This window comes from Bos grunniens, chromosome 5 (genome assembly GCF_055505025.1).
Source record: "Bos grunniens cultivar Pamir isolate PY7600 chromosome 5, Bosgru_T2T1.0, whole genome shotgun sequence".
In the NCBI taxonomy this organism is placed as follows: Eukaryota; Metazoa; Chordata; class Mammalia; order Artiodactyla; family Bovidae; genus Bos; species Bos grunniens.
The window spans coordinates 6,774,290-6,790,223 of NC_141169.1; the positions used below are offsets into that span (position 1 = coordinate 6,774,290).

Genomic DNA, 15,934 nt, shown 5'->3' on the forward strand with positions numbered 1-15,934 from the left:
TCAGCAGTAGCCACAGGTAGAGACTGAGTTATTCTGAAGCAGTCTATGCATTGTGTGGTTTCTGTCTCAAAGAGTGCACTCCACACCAACTTGGAATGAGAAGGACAAGGAGATAAAAAACAGAAGGACGCTGTCGGATCCTCTAGATTTTACTGACAAGACGTAGACTGATGAATCTGCTCATCCTCATCCATGAACACACGCTCCCTTCCAGGAGGAAGAGAGGATGACTTCGAGGGCTGAACCAAGACCCCAGGGGGTTCCGCCAAGAACCATGAAAGACTATTTTCAAGCCAAAGAACCTAATCAAGGAAACTCCCAACATTCACCTAGCTGTATTTCAAAATTCCAATGGACCAGGGACTCTTTTTAGCCTTTCATTTTTTCCCCTTTATAAACTAGAATGCCTGTCAGTAATATTATTAATACATCTGTCCCAGCATTGAATGTTGGGCTTGTTGGAAGCAGATAACTGATTTCTTTAGTTTCATTCTAAAGTGCACAGAAGAAGAGGAATTGTACTCAGGAACTATCACTTTTTCTGAGTCTACTCAAAACTGGCAGCCTTCCAAGCCACCCCAAGTATCACATATGATGGCTCATGGCACCTTTTTCTTAGTGATAAAATGCTTTTCTTCTCCTTCTCCCCTCCAGTGTTCCATTGGCTGAACCTAATCAGAAACCAATTGCTAAAGGAATTCTGGGAAATACCATTTAACCTGGGTGTGTCCTGTGATTCAGAGTAGAGCTGGGGAAGGGCTGGGAGTGATGGATCTGAGAGCAAATAGGCTAATGACCATTAAAGAATCTAAACACCTAGAAATTTGCTACAATTCAGCCCTAATTTGGTTTCTCATGAAAGGTTCAGTTCAATTCAGTTTAGTTGCTCAGTCATGTCTGACTCTTTGTGACCCCATGAATTGCAGCACACCAGGCCTCCCTGTCACCAACTCCCGGAGTTCACATTCACTCAGACTCATGTCCATTGAGTCAGTGATGCCACGCAGCCATCTCATCCTCTGTCGTCCCCTTCTCCTCCTGCCCCCAATCCCTCCCAGCATCAGAGTCTTTTCCAATGAGTCAACTCTTCACATGAGGTGGCCAAAGTACTGGAGTTTCAGCTTCAGCATCCTTCCTTCCAAAGAAATCCCAGGGCTGATCTCCTTCAGAATGGACTGGTTGGATCTCCTTGCAGTCCAAGGGACTCTCAAGAGTCTTCTCCAGCACCACAGTTCAAAAGCATCAATTCTTCAGTGCTCAGCTTTCTTCACAGTCCAACTCTCACATCCATACATGACCACTGGAAAAACCATAGCCTTGACTAGACGGACCTTTGTTAGCAAATTAATGTCTCTGCTCTCTCCTTTTCATTTCTATCCTGTTTTGTCAGTATCTTTTTACCTCTTAGGTCATTTGCTTTTCCTTTGTTAACTTGTCTGATTGAGAGGACCATTGTCTACCCTCAAGACAAATAATTAGACCATTTTTCTTTTTCATTACAGAATTTACCTATAACAGTAATATAGCCCTCTACTTTTTAATGTCAAACCCTCTCTTCCATTTATGTTTTCCATTTTCCTTGTCCTTCAACTCTCTCACTATACTTTAGTCATGCACAACTCGTTTAGGGAACTAAAAACCATTGAATCAATGCACAGATTTTCATTCATCAAGTTGAAGCAGTCCCTAAAATCTAATCCAGCTTATGTCAGGGAAACTCTTACAGTCAGGAGACTAAATTTGGGGCTATTTATGAGCTCTCATTTCTAAAATCTTCTAAACATTATTTGATCTCTTCCTGGGCACCTTCCCTACCACCAAGATCTTAAAACTACAGTTCCTCTCCATTTTCTATATCTATCCCATATTTTACCAGTTTCTGCTCTTCTAAATCAAAATAAGCACACCAGTTCCTTGCATCCTACACTCTCCAGTCCTAATCTAGTGAATGATATAGATTATGAGTTTAGATCACCTGATCACCTAACTATAGTGAACATAGTCATGGTTATGACTATGGTCATGACTATACTCATGGTTTTGTTAACTGGAAAGGATATTGTTAAGAAAAACAAACATATGACCTCAGCACTCAAATCCACACACCGCAACTAGACTGAGGATTCTAGTGCCGTTAAGCCCGTGCTCTAGTCTGTCTTCTAGAGGTTATCTTGGGATGGGGGCATCAGAATTCTAACCACATAAAGCTAAAGTTTAGATCAGACATCAATAAACCAGAGGATGCAATTAATTAATCCTAACTTTGACTCTCAAATTTTCTGCTACTTCAACTCAAGATAGATTTGAACAATTTCTGGATCAAGGAAATATAGCCACTTTCGTAGAGGAGAAACTTTCATTCTGCTTCCCAGTAGACCGAAGAAGGTTGGCCTGCGTGGGGCTGTTGAGGACTGCAGTTCTTACGTGTTTAGTCTCAAAGCCCATTTACGCTTTTAAAAAGTATGGAGAATTCCAAAGAACTTTTGTTTATATGGATGATGTCTGTGGATATTTTCCATATTAAAAATTAAAACTAGTGATTTTTAAAAGGTTATTGATTCCTTTAAAAATTAACAATAAGCCCATTATGTTTTAAGATAAATAACATATATTTCATGAAAATTAACTGTATTTTCCAAAATAATTTAGTGAGAAAAGAAGTACAAGTTTTACATACTTGTAAATCTCTTTAATGTCTGGCTTAGTAGAAGACAGTTCAATTCTTATATATCCACTTCTGTATTCTGTATGTTCTGATAATGGTGTTTTGGTTGCAATAAATGAGCCTCGCACACATATGTAATCAAAAAAGGAAGAGGCATTTGAATAGCTTTTTAAAAAGCTAATTGTGAATATAATTCTTTGCTTTCACACCACCAAAACCTTAACAGTGATAGTTTCCTAGGTTATCAGCAATGTAGAATCTGAAATTGTATGAATGAATGTTTGTATATTGTAACATTAATATATATTTGTGTATTATGGTGTGTCTTGAACTTTGAATGGATCTTTTAGTCCTACATTATTTTGTAATGTCATGCATTGGTCGTTTGGAAAATAGTTGTTCATTGAGCTATGCATATCTTCCAAATGTTGACACATTTCATTTTGAAATATCGAAAACTCACATTCATTAATGATATAACCACTCATCAGGACAATGAGACTCACAGGGATGGATATAAGTTTTCCAAAACTCTGAATTTTTCTTGAAAGCTCAAACTTTATTCATAACAAAAAATGCTGAAAGTTGTTTTCATTGAAGTTATAGATTTACTTTGTTAAATTTTGAGACAATGTGTGCCAAATACCCAAGTCTGAATACTATAGTTTGTCTGTCTCATTCTTTCAAGTAAAAATGATGTTCCATATTAAAAGTGGCTTGTTCAGCTCACAACTTGATTACATAAATCCTTTTCCTTGAGACAACCATTGTTCTTTGGTATGGAGCAGGAATGCTTTATGCATTCTGCCTCACATAACTTTTGAAAGACATGCAATCAAGGATTCAGATTTAACAAAGTTAATAATTTTTACTATTTTATCAAGCATATTCTTAAATTATTTTTTTCTCCTGTGAGTACAGTCATTCCTTGGTATCTGTGGGGGTGGTTCCAGGACGCCCTGCAGCTGCTAAAATTTGAGGGTGCTCGAGTCTCTTATATTAAATGGCATAGTATTTGCATATAACCGATGGAATATCTTCCTGTATATTTTAAATCATCTCTGGATTACTTATAACATCTAACACAGTGTAAATACTATGTAAATGGTTGTTGGAGCAGCAAATTCAAGCTTTGCTTTTTGGAACTTTTCAAAAGAAAAACCTTTAAAAATTTCAGTCCATGGTTGATTGAATCTGTGGGAATACAGAGAGGCTGATGACTGTATACGGCAATGAATAACACAGTGACTACTAACAGCTTGGTATCGCTGCTTTGATTTCTGTTAAGGCACTAAGCCTTTTAGCCAGCACTGCCTTTGTAACATGGTACAAATATCAACATAGTAAGGGGGGCAAATAACGTCTTAGTACTATTGTGAAAATAGTTTTGACGTTGCATAGTCTCCTAGGGACTCCATGGGGTCTGCAGGTCACGTTTTGAGAGCCACCAGTCGAAAACAAATCTAAATTCTAAGTGGTAGCAATTCATTTTTTTGCAAATTTTGCCCCTCTGAGTCAAGTCTGTGCTGTTATAAACAATCCTGGCCTAACTGTTCTCTCATTGATCTTTTCTGCTTGCTAATAAGCATGACCCATCATATTCTGTTCTTGGTTCCAACTCAGTTCCCCATTTCTAACCCTCCATTCTTCTTGCCAAAGTAAAGATTTCTTGCCTCCGTTTTTATCTACCTAATCAAATCCCACACTAATATTCTAATGATTTCCATTTCAATTATTTTGATCTTGTTCCAGTAATCAACCTAGCCCTTCAGGGTAGAATTTTATTCATTCATTTATTTCACTTATACATTTATTGATTAATTTATTTAATCAATGAATCAAGTAAGTTCATTCACTTTAAAATGAATTTTCTGCAAACCTACTATTTCATTTGTTAGAGAGATGGCGTTTGGTTTTGTCTTTAAAGGGAGAGATGATTTGAAGAAATGAAAGTTTAGGTTTCTCAAAGTATGTATAAGAAATAATAATAGATTTATGGAGGTAAAAAAAAAAAAAAAACCCTCCTCCTTGTTTGGGGAAAGGCAAGGAGGAGGATGCAGAAAGTAGAGTTATTAAGACAAGGCCAGAAAGTTAGTATATGGCCATCTTGTGAAGGTATTGGATGCCTGGAGTTCATCTGGTAAGCAATGGCGAGCTACCAGGGGTGTTTCAATAGAGGCAGAGGTAATGGGTGAAACAGGATCAGTCATTATTTACCTAAGATTGTTTGGCAGCTATAGATGAATTTAGTGGAGAAAAGAGACTTGAGACAAGAAAAACAGGTTGGAGGCCTGAGCTAGGGTGGTGGCCCTAGAAATGGAGATGAGTGGAGATGGATTTTGAGAAGAATGAGGAAGTAAGTTCAGTAGGTGGTGGGGAGGGAGAAATGGTTTTCAAAAATGACTCGCATTTCAAGCATGGGAGAAGGTGATGCTCTTCAAAGAAATCAGGAAGTCAAAAAAAGAAAGGGTTTGTGTCAGGCAAGATGATAAATTCAGTTCTTTACCTGTGAGGAACTTAATTTTATAGCACTTACAAGAACTGGAACCTGACAAATATTAGAAGATTATGGTTATGCTAGACCGGCTTTATAATTGTCTGTTTGCAATATAAATGTAAAGGGGAAAATGAAAAATGCAGTCAGTACTTTAGTTATCTGTAGTTTCTCATTAGACAAATATAGCAGGAATCTATAGCTTTTCTGTGGTCCATATATCACAAAGATATCGCTCATAAAATTATATATATTTATTAAATGATTTGCAAATGTTATTTATTATGCTAAATTGAATGTCAATTAATCCTTGCAACAGCTCTTAGACATTACTATCTGGATTTTCATAAGAAAAGGTACAAAGAGATTAAACAACTTCTCCAAGTTCAAACAGGAAGTGATGGAATGAACTTGAAACCAGGTTCTGTGCAGTTTTCAAGTCCTTGTTTCTTCTCCTCTGTATAGCTAAAGTATTTATGTGCCTTTCCTCCATTTTCCTTTTCACAGAATAAAAAGGGAATTGTGCCTTTTAACATGGACCATTGGTTGCTATGATATGATTGTATCCAGAGATTCCTTAACGCCACCTTAGGAGATCTGTGGTAAAGAATCCGCCTGCCAATACAGGAGACACAAGAGACGTGGGTTGAATCCTTGGGTCAGGAAGATCCTCTGGAGGAGGGCAAAGCAACCCAGTCCAGTAACCTTGCCTGGAGAATCCCATGGACAGAGGAGTCTGGCAGGCTACAGTCCATAGGATCGCAGAGTCAGACACGACTGAGTGTGCGCGTGCAAACACACACGCACACTCACAAGACCTGTCTTAGGAAAATATCCTGCTCAGGGGGCTCTCCCTTTGTATTTTATTTCCAGCTTTATTGAGATATGATTGACATACATCACTGAATAAGTTTAAGGTATACAGCAAATGGTACATATATTGTGGTACAATATATTATACATATTATGGTAATGTTTAGCTAGAATCCATTATCTCATACAGATAAAAGAAAAAAAAAAAACAAAAAATATTTTTCCTTGTAATAACGTTTAAAATTTACTCTCAACAACTTTCCTATACGTCACACAGCAGTGTTAACTATAGCTATCATGCTGTACCTTACATCCCTAGTACTTATTTATCTTGTAAGTGGAAGACACCACCCTTACGGCAGAAAGTGAAGAAGAACTGAAGAGCCTCTTGATGAAAGTGAAAGGGGAGAGTGAAAAAAATTGGCTTAAAACTCAACATTAAAAAAACTAAGATCATGGCATCTGGTCCCATCACTTCATGGCAAATAGATGGGGAAACAATGGAAACAGTGACAGACTTATTTTTTGGGGGGCTTCAAAATCACTGCAGATGGTGACTGCACCCATGAAATTAAGACGCTTGCTCCTTGGAAGGAAAGTTATGACCAACCTAGACAGCATATTAAAAAGCAGAGACATTACTTTGCAAACAAAGGACCATCTAGTCAAAGCTATGGTTTTTCCAGTAGTCGTGTACCGATGTGAGAACTGGACTACAAAGAAAGCTGAGTGCAGAAGAATTGATGCTTTTGAACTGTGGTGTTGGAGAAGACTCTTGAGAGTCCCTTGGACTGCAAGGAGATCCAACCAATCAATCCTAAAGGAAATCAGTCCTGAATATTCATTGGAAGGACTGATGCTGAAGCTGAAATTCCATTACTTTGGCCACCTGATGTGAAGAACTGACTCATTGGAAAAGACCCTGATGCTGGGAAGGATTGAAGGCAGGAGAAGTGGATGACAGAGGATAAGATGGTTGGATGGTGTCACTGACTCGATGGACATGAGTTTGAGCAAACTTAGGGAGCTGGTGATGGAGAGGGAAGCCTGGCATGCTACAGTCCATGGGGTCACAAAGAATTGGACTCGACTGAGCGACTGAACTGAATTGAACTGATATGTTACTTCTATATTCCTAATTTATCCTTCCCTTCCATCTTTCCCCTTTGGTTACCATAAGTTCCTTTCCTATGTCTCTGAGTCTCTGTTTTATAAATGAGGTTAATTTGTCACCAGTTTTTTTTTTAGATTCCACATATAAGTAATATCATATGGTATCTGTATTTGCCTGACTTACTTCACTTATGACAATCCCTAGGTCCATCCATGTTGCTGCACATGGCATCATTTCATTCTTTTAGTGGCTGAGAAGTATTCCACTGTATACATATACACCATCTCTTCTTTATCCATTCATCAGTAGATGGACATTTAGGTTGTAGAAATTTGTATCTTTTGACCATCTTCCTCCAATTCTGCCTTCCCTGACACCCTCCCACTTCTGATAACCACAAATCTGATCTCTTTTTCTTCGAGTTTAGTGTTTTGTTTTTCAAGATTCTGCATTTGAGTGAGATCATATAGTATTTGTCTCTCTCTGCCTGAGTTATTTCGCTTAGAATAATGCCCTCAAGGTGGATCCATGTTGTTATAGATGGCAGGCTTCCTTCATTTTTATGGCTGAATGATATTCTATTCTATGTATATACTGAATTTCTTTATCCATGCATTTGTGGACAGACATTTAGGTTTTTCCCATGTCTTGGCTATTATAAATAATGCTGCTATGAACATGGGGATGCAGATACTCTCTTCAAGTTAGTATTTTTGCTTCCTTTGGATATATTCCTGAAGTGGATTGGCTGGATCATATAGTAGTTCTATTTAAGTTTTGAGGATCCTCTATATTGTCTTCCCTGTGGCTGTACGGTTTACATTCTCACCAATAGTACCCAAGGGCTCCCCTTTCTCCACATCCTCACCGGAATTTTTCCTCTTATCCTTTGGATGAGGCTACTTTAACAGGCATAGGTGATATCACACTGTAGCTTTAATTTGCATTTCCCTAATGATGGGGTGTTGAGCCTCTTTTCATGCACCTGTTGGCCTTTCATATATCTTTTCTTGAAAAATGTCTATTCAAGTCTTTTGCCCATCTTGTAACTGGATTACTTGGGTCTTTTCATTTAGGTTTTTTTGTTTTGGGGGAATTTTTTGGCTATTGAGTTGTGTAAGTTCTTCATATATTTTGGGTAATAACCCCTTATCAGATATCTGCTCACAAATATTTTTTTCCCATTCCATGGTTGTCTTTTTACTTTGCTGATTATTTCTTTTGCTCTGAATAAGTTCTTTAGTTTTAAGTAGCCCAACTTGTTTATTTTTGCTTAGGTGACATATCAAAAAATCATTGCCAAAACCCATGTCAAGGAATTTTTTCCCTCTGTTTTCTTCTAGGAGTTCTATGGTTCAGGTCTTACATTTAAGTCATTAATTCATTTTGAGTTAATTTTTGTGAGTGGTGTAAGATAGGAGCCTATTTTCACTATTTTATATGTGAATATCCAACTTTCCCAGCACTATTTATCAAAGAGACTGCCTTTTCTCCATTGAGTGGCTCTCTTTCAATGGCAACTAATTTCCCCTCCAACTACTTTTGACTACTTTAATGGGCAACTACTTTCCCCATTGCAATGATAATTCCTGTCCTTACATAAGACTGAGACAGCTATTAAGTAACAAAATTAATTTAATTTAAAAAACCACAATATAAGAACAGATATAACAATTTAAAATGTAGCTATGGTAAATACTGTCATTAAAAAATGATAAAGAGCTAGGTAAGTTCCTCTGAAACCACTATTATTTAAAAAATTTTTTATTGGGATATAGTTGATTTATAATGTGTTGGTTTCAAGTGTGCAGCAAAGTAAATCAGTTACATATATATATATATATATATATATATATATATATACTTGCTTTAAGATTCTTTTCCCATATGGGTCATTTCAGAGTATTGACTAGAGTTCCCTGTGCCATACAGTAGGTCCCTATTAATTATTTTATATATGCATGTGTGCTAAGTCTCTTCAGTCGTGTCTGACTCTTTGTGACCCTATGGACTGTAGTCCACCAGGCTCCTCTGTCCATGGGATTCTCCAGGCAAGAATACTGGAGTGGGTTGCCACGCCCCCCTCCAGGGGATCTTTCCAACTCAGGGATCAAACTTGTATCTTTTAAGTCTCCTGCATTGGCCTGTGAGTTCTTCACGACTAGAGCCACTGGGGAAGCCCATTTATACATAGTAGTGTGTATATGCCGGGCTTCCCCAGTGGCTCTAGTGGTAAAGAACCTGCCAGCCAGTGCAGGAGACTCAAGAGAACATGGGTTTGATCCCTGGGTTGGGAAGGTCCCCTGGAGGACGGCATGGCAACCCACTTCAGTATTCTTGTCTGGAGAATCCCATGGACAGAGTAACGTGGCAGGCTACAGTCCATAGAGTCACAAAGAGTTGGACACAGCTGAAGCAATATAGCACAGATGCATATTCAGTATTGATATCCCAACTTTTCCATTCCCCCACTTTCCCCCCAGTTGCTATAAGTTTGTTTTTTACATCTGTGACTCTATTTCTGTTCTGTAAATAAGTTCAATTGTACCATTTTTTAAGATTCCACATATAAGCATATATATATATATATATATATATATATATATATATGGACTGGAAAAGGTCAGTTTTCATTCCAATCCCAAAGAAAGGCAATGCCAAAGAATGCTCAAACTACCACACAATTGCACTCATCTCACACGCTAGTAAAGTAATGCTTAAAATTCTCCAAGCCAGGCTTCAGCAATACGTGAACTGTGAACTTCCAGATATTCAAGATGGTTTTAGAAAAGGCAGAGGAACCAGAGATCAAATGACCAACATCTGCTGGATCATCGAAAAAGCAAGAGAGTTCCAGAAAAACATCTATTTCTGCCTTATTGACTATGCCAAAGCCTTTGACTGTGTGGATCACAATAAACTGTGGAACATTCTGAAAGAGATGGGAATACCAGACCACCTGACCTGCCTCTTGAGAAACCTGTATGCCCATCAGGAAGCAACAATTAGAACTGAACATGGAACAACAGACTGGTTCCAAATAGGAAAAGGAGTACGTCAAGGCTGTATATTGTCGCCCTGCTTCTTTAACTTATACGCAGAGTACATCATTAGAAATGCTGGGCTGGAGGAAGCACAAGCTGGAATTGAGATTGCCAGGTGAAATATCAATAACCTCAGATATGCAGATGACACCACCCTTATGGCAGAAAGTGAAGAAGAACTAAAGAGCCTCTTGATAAAAGTGAAAGAGGGGAGTGAAAAAGTTGGCTTAAAGCTCAACATTCAAAAAACTAAGATCATGGCATCCAGTCCCATCACTTCATGGCAAATAGATGGGGAAACAGTGGAAACAGCGGCTGACTTTATTTTTCTGGGCTCCAAAGTCACTGCAGATGATGATTGCAGCCATGAAATTAAAAGACACTTACTCTTTGGAAGGAAAGTTATGACCAACCTAGACAGCATATTAAAAAGCAGAGACATTACTTTGTCAACAAAGGTCCGTCTAGTCAAGGCTATGGTTTTTCCAGTGGTCATGTATGGATGTGAAAGTTGAACTATAAAGAAAGCTGAGCACCGAAGAATTGATGCTTTTGAACTGTGATGTTGGAGAAGACTCTTGAGAGTCCCTTGGACTGCAAGGAGATCAAACCAGTTCATCCTAAAGGAGATCAGTCCTGGGTGTTCATTGGAAGGACTGATGCTAAAGCTGAAACTCCAATATTTTGGCTACCTGATGCGCAGAGTTGACTCATTGGAAAGGACCCTGATGCTGGGAAAGATTGAGGGCAGGAGGAGAAGGGGACGACAGGGGATGAGATGGTTGGATGGCATCACTGACTCGATGGACGTGGGTTTGGGTGAACTCCAGGAGTTGATGATGGACCGGGAGGCCTGGAGTGCTGCGATTCATGGGTCGCAAAGAGTCAGACATGACCGAGCAACTGAACTGAACTGAACATATAAACAACTTCATATGATATTTGTCTGTCTGACTTACTTCAATCATTATGACAATCCATAGGTCCATCCATGTAGCTGCAAATCGTATTATTTCATTTTTTATGACCGAGTAATATTCCATTTTCTATATATGCCACATCTTTTTATCTGTTCCTCTGTCAGTGGACATGTAGGTTGCTTCCATGTATTGGCTATTGTAAATAGTGAGGCAATGAACACTGGGGTGCATGTATCTTTTTGAATTATGTGAAACCACTTTAAATTTAGACAAATAACAGAGAATGACCTTAATAGCAAATCAGAGCATTCATGTATGCAGGTCTTCCTCTACATAGGAAAAATAGAGGATGATGAGTCTTGGAAATTAACGTTATGGTTGGATGTTCTCCCAGAGTGTGATGAGCAGAGAACCAAGAAAGGCACACCTATGCTACATCTGTTACACTGAAAAGTGTGGCACTTGGTCAGTACTCAATGAAGGTAGGTCCCTTTCTGCAAAGTATTTCCACGTCTCATTTTTTCACCCTATATATTGAAAAGAAAATCCCAAGGAATAAACTGTTATTGTACTGCTACATAAGAATCTTTACTCACTGAACCTGACTAGATGATTCTGTAGCTTGGTCTCTGCATCCTGAATATTCTGAGTTTGCACTCTCTCTGTGGAAATTGATCACGTATTCCTCTGGCCATTGAGCTGTGATAGGAAAGATTTTCCTGCCTGGAGTCCAAACTGAGCATGCGTCTGGCATAAACAAAGACCCATGACACTTTTTGTTTGTTGGTTGGTTTTGGCCATGCCAAATAGCTTATGGGATCTTAGTTCCCTGATCAGGGATTGAACCCATGCCCCTGTATGGAAGTGCCGAGTCCTAACCACAGGACTGCCAGGGAAGTGCGCCATGACACTGTCTGTGTAATGTCATTGGACTGACACTACTGACTGTTGATCCCTGTGTCCCCAGGGCTCAGTGGTGACATTTTGTACTACAAAGACACATGTGTGTGTGCATGCTAAGTTGCTTCAGTTGTGTCCAGATCTTTGTGACCCCAAGGACTTTGCTTGCCAGGCTCCCCTGTCTGTGGGATTCTCCAGGTAAAAGTACTGAAGTGGGTTGCCTTGCCCTCCTCCAGGGGATCTTCGTAACTCAGGGATCGAACCCAGGTCTCCGACATTGCAGGCAGATTCTTTACCAGCTGAGCCACAGGAAGCCCCAAAATATCTATTCCAGTGCTGAATTTGAGAGAATTTCAAAGAAAGTCTCATAGAAAGTCTCAGCTATGAGGTGTGGTTTCTAGAACCGACCTCTTTGTGTAAGCGAAAAGTGGTTAGAAGGGACATGAAGAAAGCAAAAGCATGACGTAACCATGTCACACAAAGGAGATAGGTCTCCAACAAACAGCATGTTGAGAAAGTGAAAGGAAATAGGGTTAATTAGATCTTCAAAGTTCAGATGACAGAGGATGCTGACCAGAAAGATTATAAATTTTAACTACAAACTATTCAAGAAACATTTGTTTCTTAAGAAGGACAGAAACTATTGACAAGTAAAACTAATATAACTTTGCCTAAGACATGTTTTTGTGCCTTTACTTCAGGTTCCTTCATTTTGTGAAAAGGGGAGGAAAGCAAAATAAATATTTTTAAAGAACAAAACAAACGAACCCAAAATAGAATGGCATTCTGGGTAAGCCAGAATACCTGCAACACAAATTTAAATAGATCCAGTACTTAATATCATTCCTAATATCTATATTAGAAATGTTCATTCAATAAACATTTATGAATTCCCTACCATATGCCAGACACTGAGGATACAGTATTTACAAGACAGATATGACCTCTAACCTCATGGAACTTGCAGGCATTAAAAACATGATTGCATTTATTTTTACCTTTATAACTTTGTAAAAACTAAACAGATAACTCTTGAGATTTTTTTGCTGGGTGTTGGAGATACAAAGATTGACATCCACAAGGAAGTGAAAGGTAAATCTACCTGGCTGTGACCATATTACATTAGTAAAACTTTCCCAGTTGTCACCCTTAATATCCAATACTGCTGTCTCCTTTGCCCTTTGAGTTGGAGATCAAATCATCATCTCAATCCACCTGCACCAATTACAAAGTACAGACACTTACCATTGAACACTAACGGAGGAACCTGTGACTTCTCCCACTGAGCGAAATTTCTCTGCCTTATCGAACCTCCGCTGACATGAAACAGGCCTCATCATTTCTGTTTCAGAAAGCAGAGAGCTGCCTTCTCTTTTATCTGCGAGTTTATAGAACCCATAAGATCTGAAAATCCTATTTTAGAATATGGCATGGTGAAGAACTGAACATAAAGTACCTGATCCAATAGCTCTCTGTCTAGGACTTGTCTTTATGTGTTAAGAAGAGATTTATTTTTAAAAATGAGCCCCCTTATGGTTTAAGCTTCTTTAAGGCAATGTAGAGACAAAGGTAAGCTGATCACCCTGCCCTCAGGAAACATCAGAGGGACTGCTGCTTAGTCATCAGACAAACACAAAAGACATTCAGGTAACTAAGATCATAGCATCTGGTCCCATCACTTCGTGGCAAATAAATGGGGAAACAGTGGAAACAGTGACAGACTATTTTTTGGGGCTCCAAAATCACTGCAGATGATGACTGCAGCCATGCAATTAAAAGATGCTTGTTCCTTGGAAGAAAAGTTATGACCAACCTTGACAGCATATTAAAAAGCAGAGACATTACTTAGCCAACAAAGGTCCGTCTAATCAAAGCTATGGTTTTTCCAGTAGTCATGTGAGAGTTGGACTATAAAGAAAGCTGAGTGCCAAAGAACTGATGCTTTTGAACTGTGGTGTTGGAGAAGACTCTTGAGAGTCCCTTGGACTGCAAGGAGATCCAACCAGTCTATCCTAAAGGAAATCAGCCTTGAATATTCATCGAAAGGATTGATGCTGAAGCTGAAACTCCATTATTTTGGTCACTTGATGGAAAGAGCTGACTCACTGGAAAAGACCCTGATGCTGGGAAAGATTGAAGGCAGGAGAAGAAGGGGATGACAGAGGATGAGATGGTTGGATGGCCTCACTGACTCAATGGACATGGGTTTGAGTAAGCTCTGGGAGTTGGTGATGGACAGCGAGGCCTGGAGTGCTGCAGTCCATGCGGTTGCAAAGAGTCAGACACGACTGAGCGACTGAACTGAACTATCCCTCTCAAGTCCACCCCTCTAGAAATAGATCGGGACATTCTCAAAGCACATGTTCCTCCACTGATGTGTACTGAGAACTTTTCGATTTCTGCCAATTTTGGAGCTATATAATGATTAATTGTACCGATTAGCTGACAATCATCACATCAGGAAATCCAACTGCCAGTATTGGTAATGAGACAGCAAAAATTTGAGATACATTGTTTTTTTGTCATTTTGGTCATAAATAACCTAAGAAATTCACTCCGGTCTCCTCCAACTAAAAGTATAAAATTCAAATATTATTTCCTAAAAGATTCCATGGACACCCAAATTTAGAAATGTGTGTTTAAATAAAATAAAAAATTTTAAAACAAATGTTCCATGGATTGCTTTTATTAAAAATTGGTGGAATCAAGAGATAAAAGTGATCCATGCATGATGTGCCTATAAACTGGCTTTCTGAAAGCAAAAACAAAGAGGAAATTCTGATTTGAAGTCTTTGTTGACTTCTTTAATATAAACACTCCCACCATGGCCAATTTCAAGCTACCAGTCTGAAATCACAGAACATACAGTTGGGGAGAGATGTGCCCAGTCAGCATGCCCAGTCAGCTCTCAAGAGCCTGGATAAGCCAGCTCCAGAAATCAACGGTTGTCACCTGAGGGAAAAAATAAATATTCATGTCTGACTCTTTGCGACCCCATGGACTGGAGCCCAAGAGGATCCTCTGTCCATGGGAATCTCAGACAAGAATACTGGAGTGGGTTGCCGTTCCCTCCTCCAGGGGATCTTCATGCCCCAGGGATTAAACCTGGGTCTCTTGCATTGCAGGCAGATTCTTTACCATCTGAGCAATCAGGAAAGCCCCAAATATTAATTTACTTTCTGTCAAACAGCCCAAAGACTACATCGTTTCTGGTGTAGTTCCTAGGATATCCAATTTGGAGAATTATTCTTAATGTTGGTTTTAATACTTTATGAAACTAAACATTCCTTTTATAAATCTTTTCAGTGCTTCACACTTTGATGTGATTTAGGTTTTAATATGGCAACCAATTTTCCATAATGAGAAATATAAAGGTGTGAATGTTTATTAGTAAGACAATGACATTAAAAAGATTTGTGCTACTTGTCAGTAAAAACGTTTCTATTCCTTCGGTTGAAGTAAATTTATAGCCCTCTCCGTGACTGTCCACCAGATGGCAGACATTTTGCAGCCACTTTGCAAATAAGGCATATTTGCATTTCTGCAAGGCCAAACAATACTTTTTGAAGATGTTAAAGGAAATAACGAGCACATTTGATTAAGCAACAACACATGCGGGAGCACATTTGCAATTTGGATTGTTCTCTTATTTTTCCCCTTCCAGTCCACACCTCTCTCTGGGGTTCCAGAGGGTATTATCCAACCAATTGTTCCTGACATTTTCATTCATGGAAGTATGTGAATTTGAACATGGCTAAACTGAACTTTTGGGAGACTTCCGATTGGTCCCTGGTGGGCCGCTGGCTAAGACTCCACGCTGCCAATGCAGGGGGTCCGGGTTCCACCCGTGGTCAGGGAACTAGACCCCACATGCCTCAGCTGAGTTCACATGCTGCCAGTAAAGACTGTGCATGCCACAACTGAGACTCAGCACTGCTGATAAATTATTTCATTAATTAACATTAGAAAAACCCTGAACTTTTT

The 15,934-nt window shown here is 39.0% G+C and overlaps 1 non-coding gene across 1 annotated transcript; it reads right to left on the reverse strand.

Moving 5' to 3' along the window:
* Positions 1–12,727: 12,727 nt before the first annotated feature.
* LOC147371281 (U7 small nuclear RNA) lies at positions 12,728–12,786 on the reverse strand. Its single transcript, XR_015164958.1, has one exon. It is a non-coding gene; the product is annotated as a U7 small nuclear RNA (small nuclear RNA).
* Between the last annotated feature and the right edge of the window lie 3,148 nt (positions 12,787–15,934).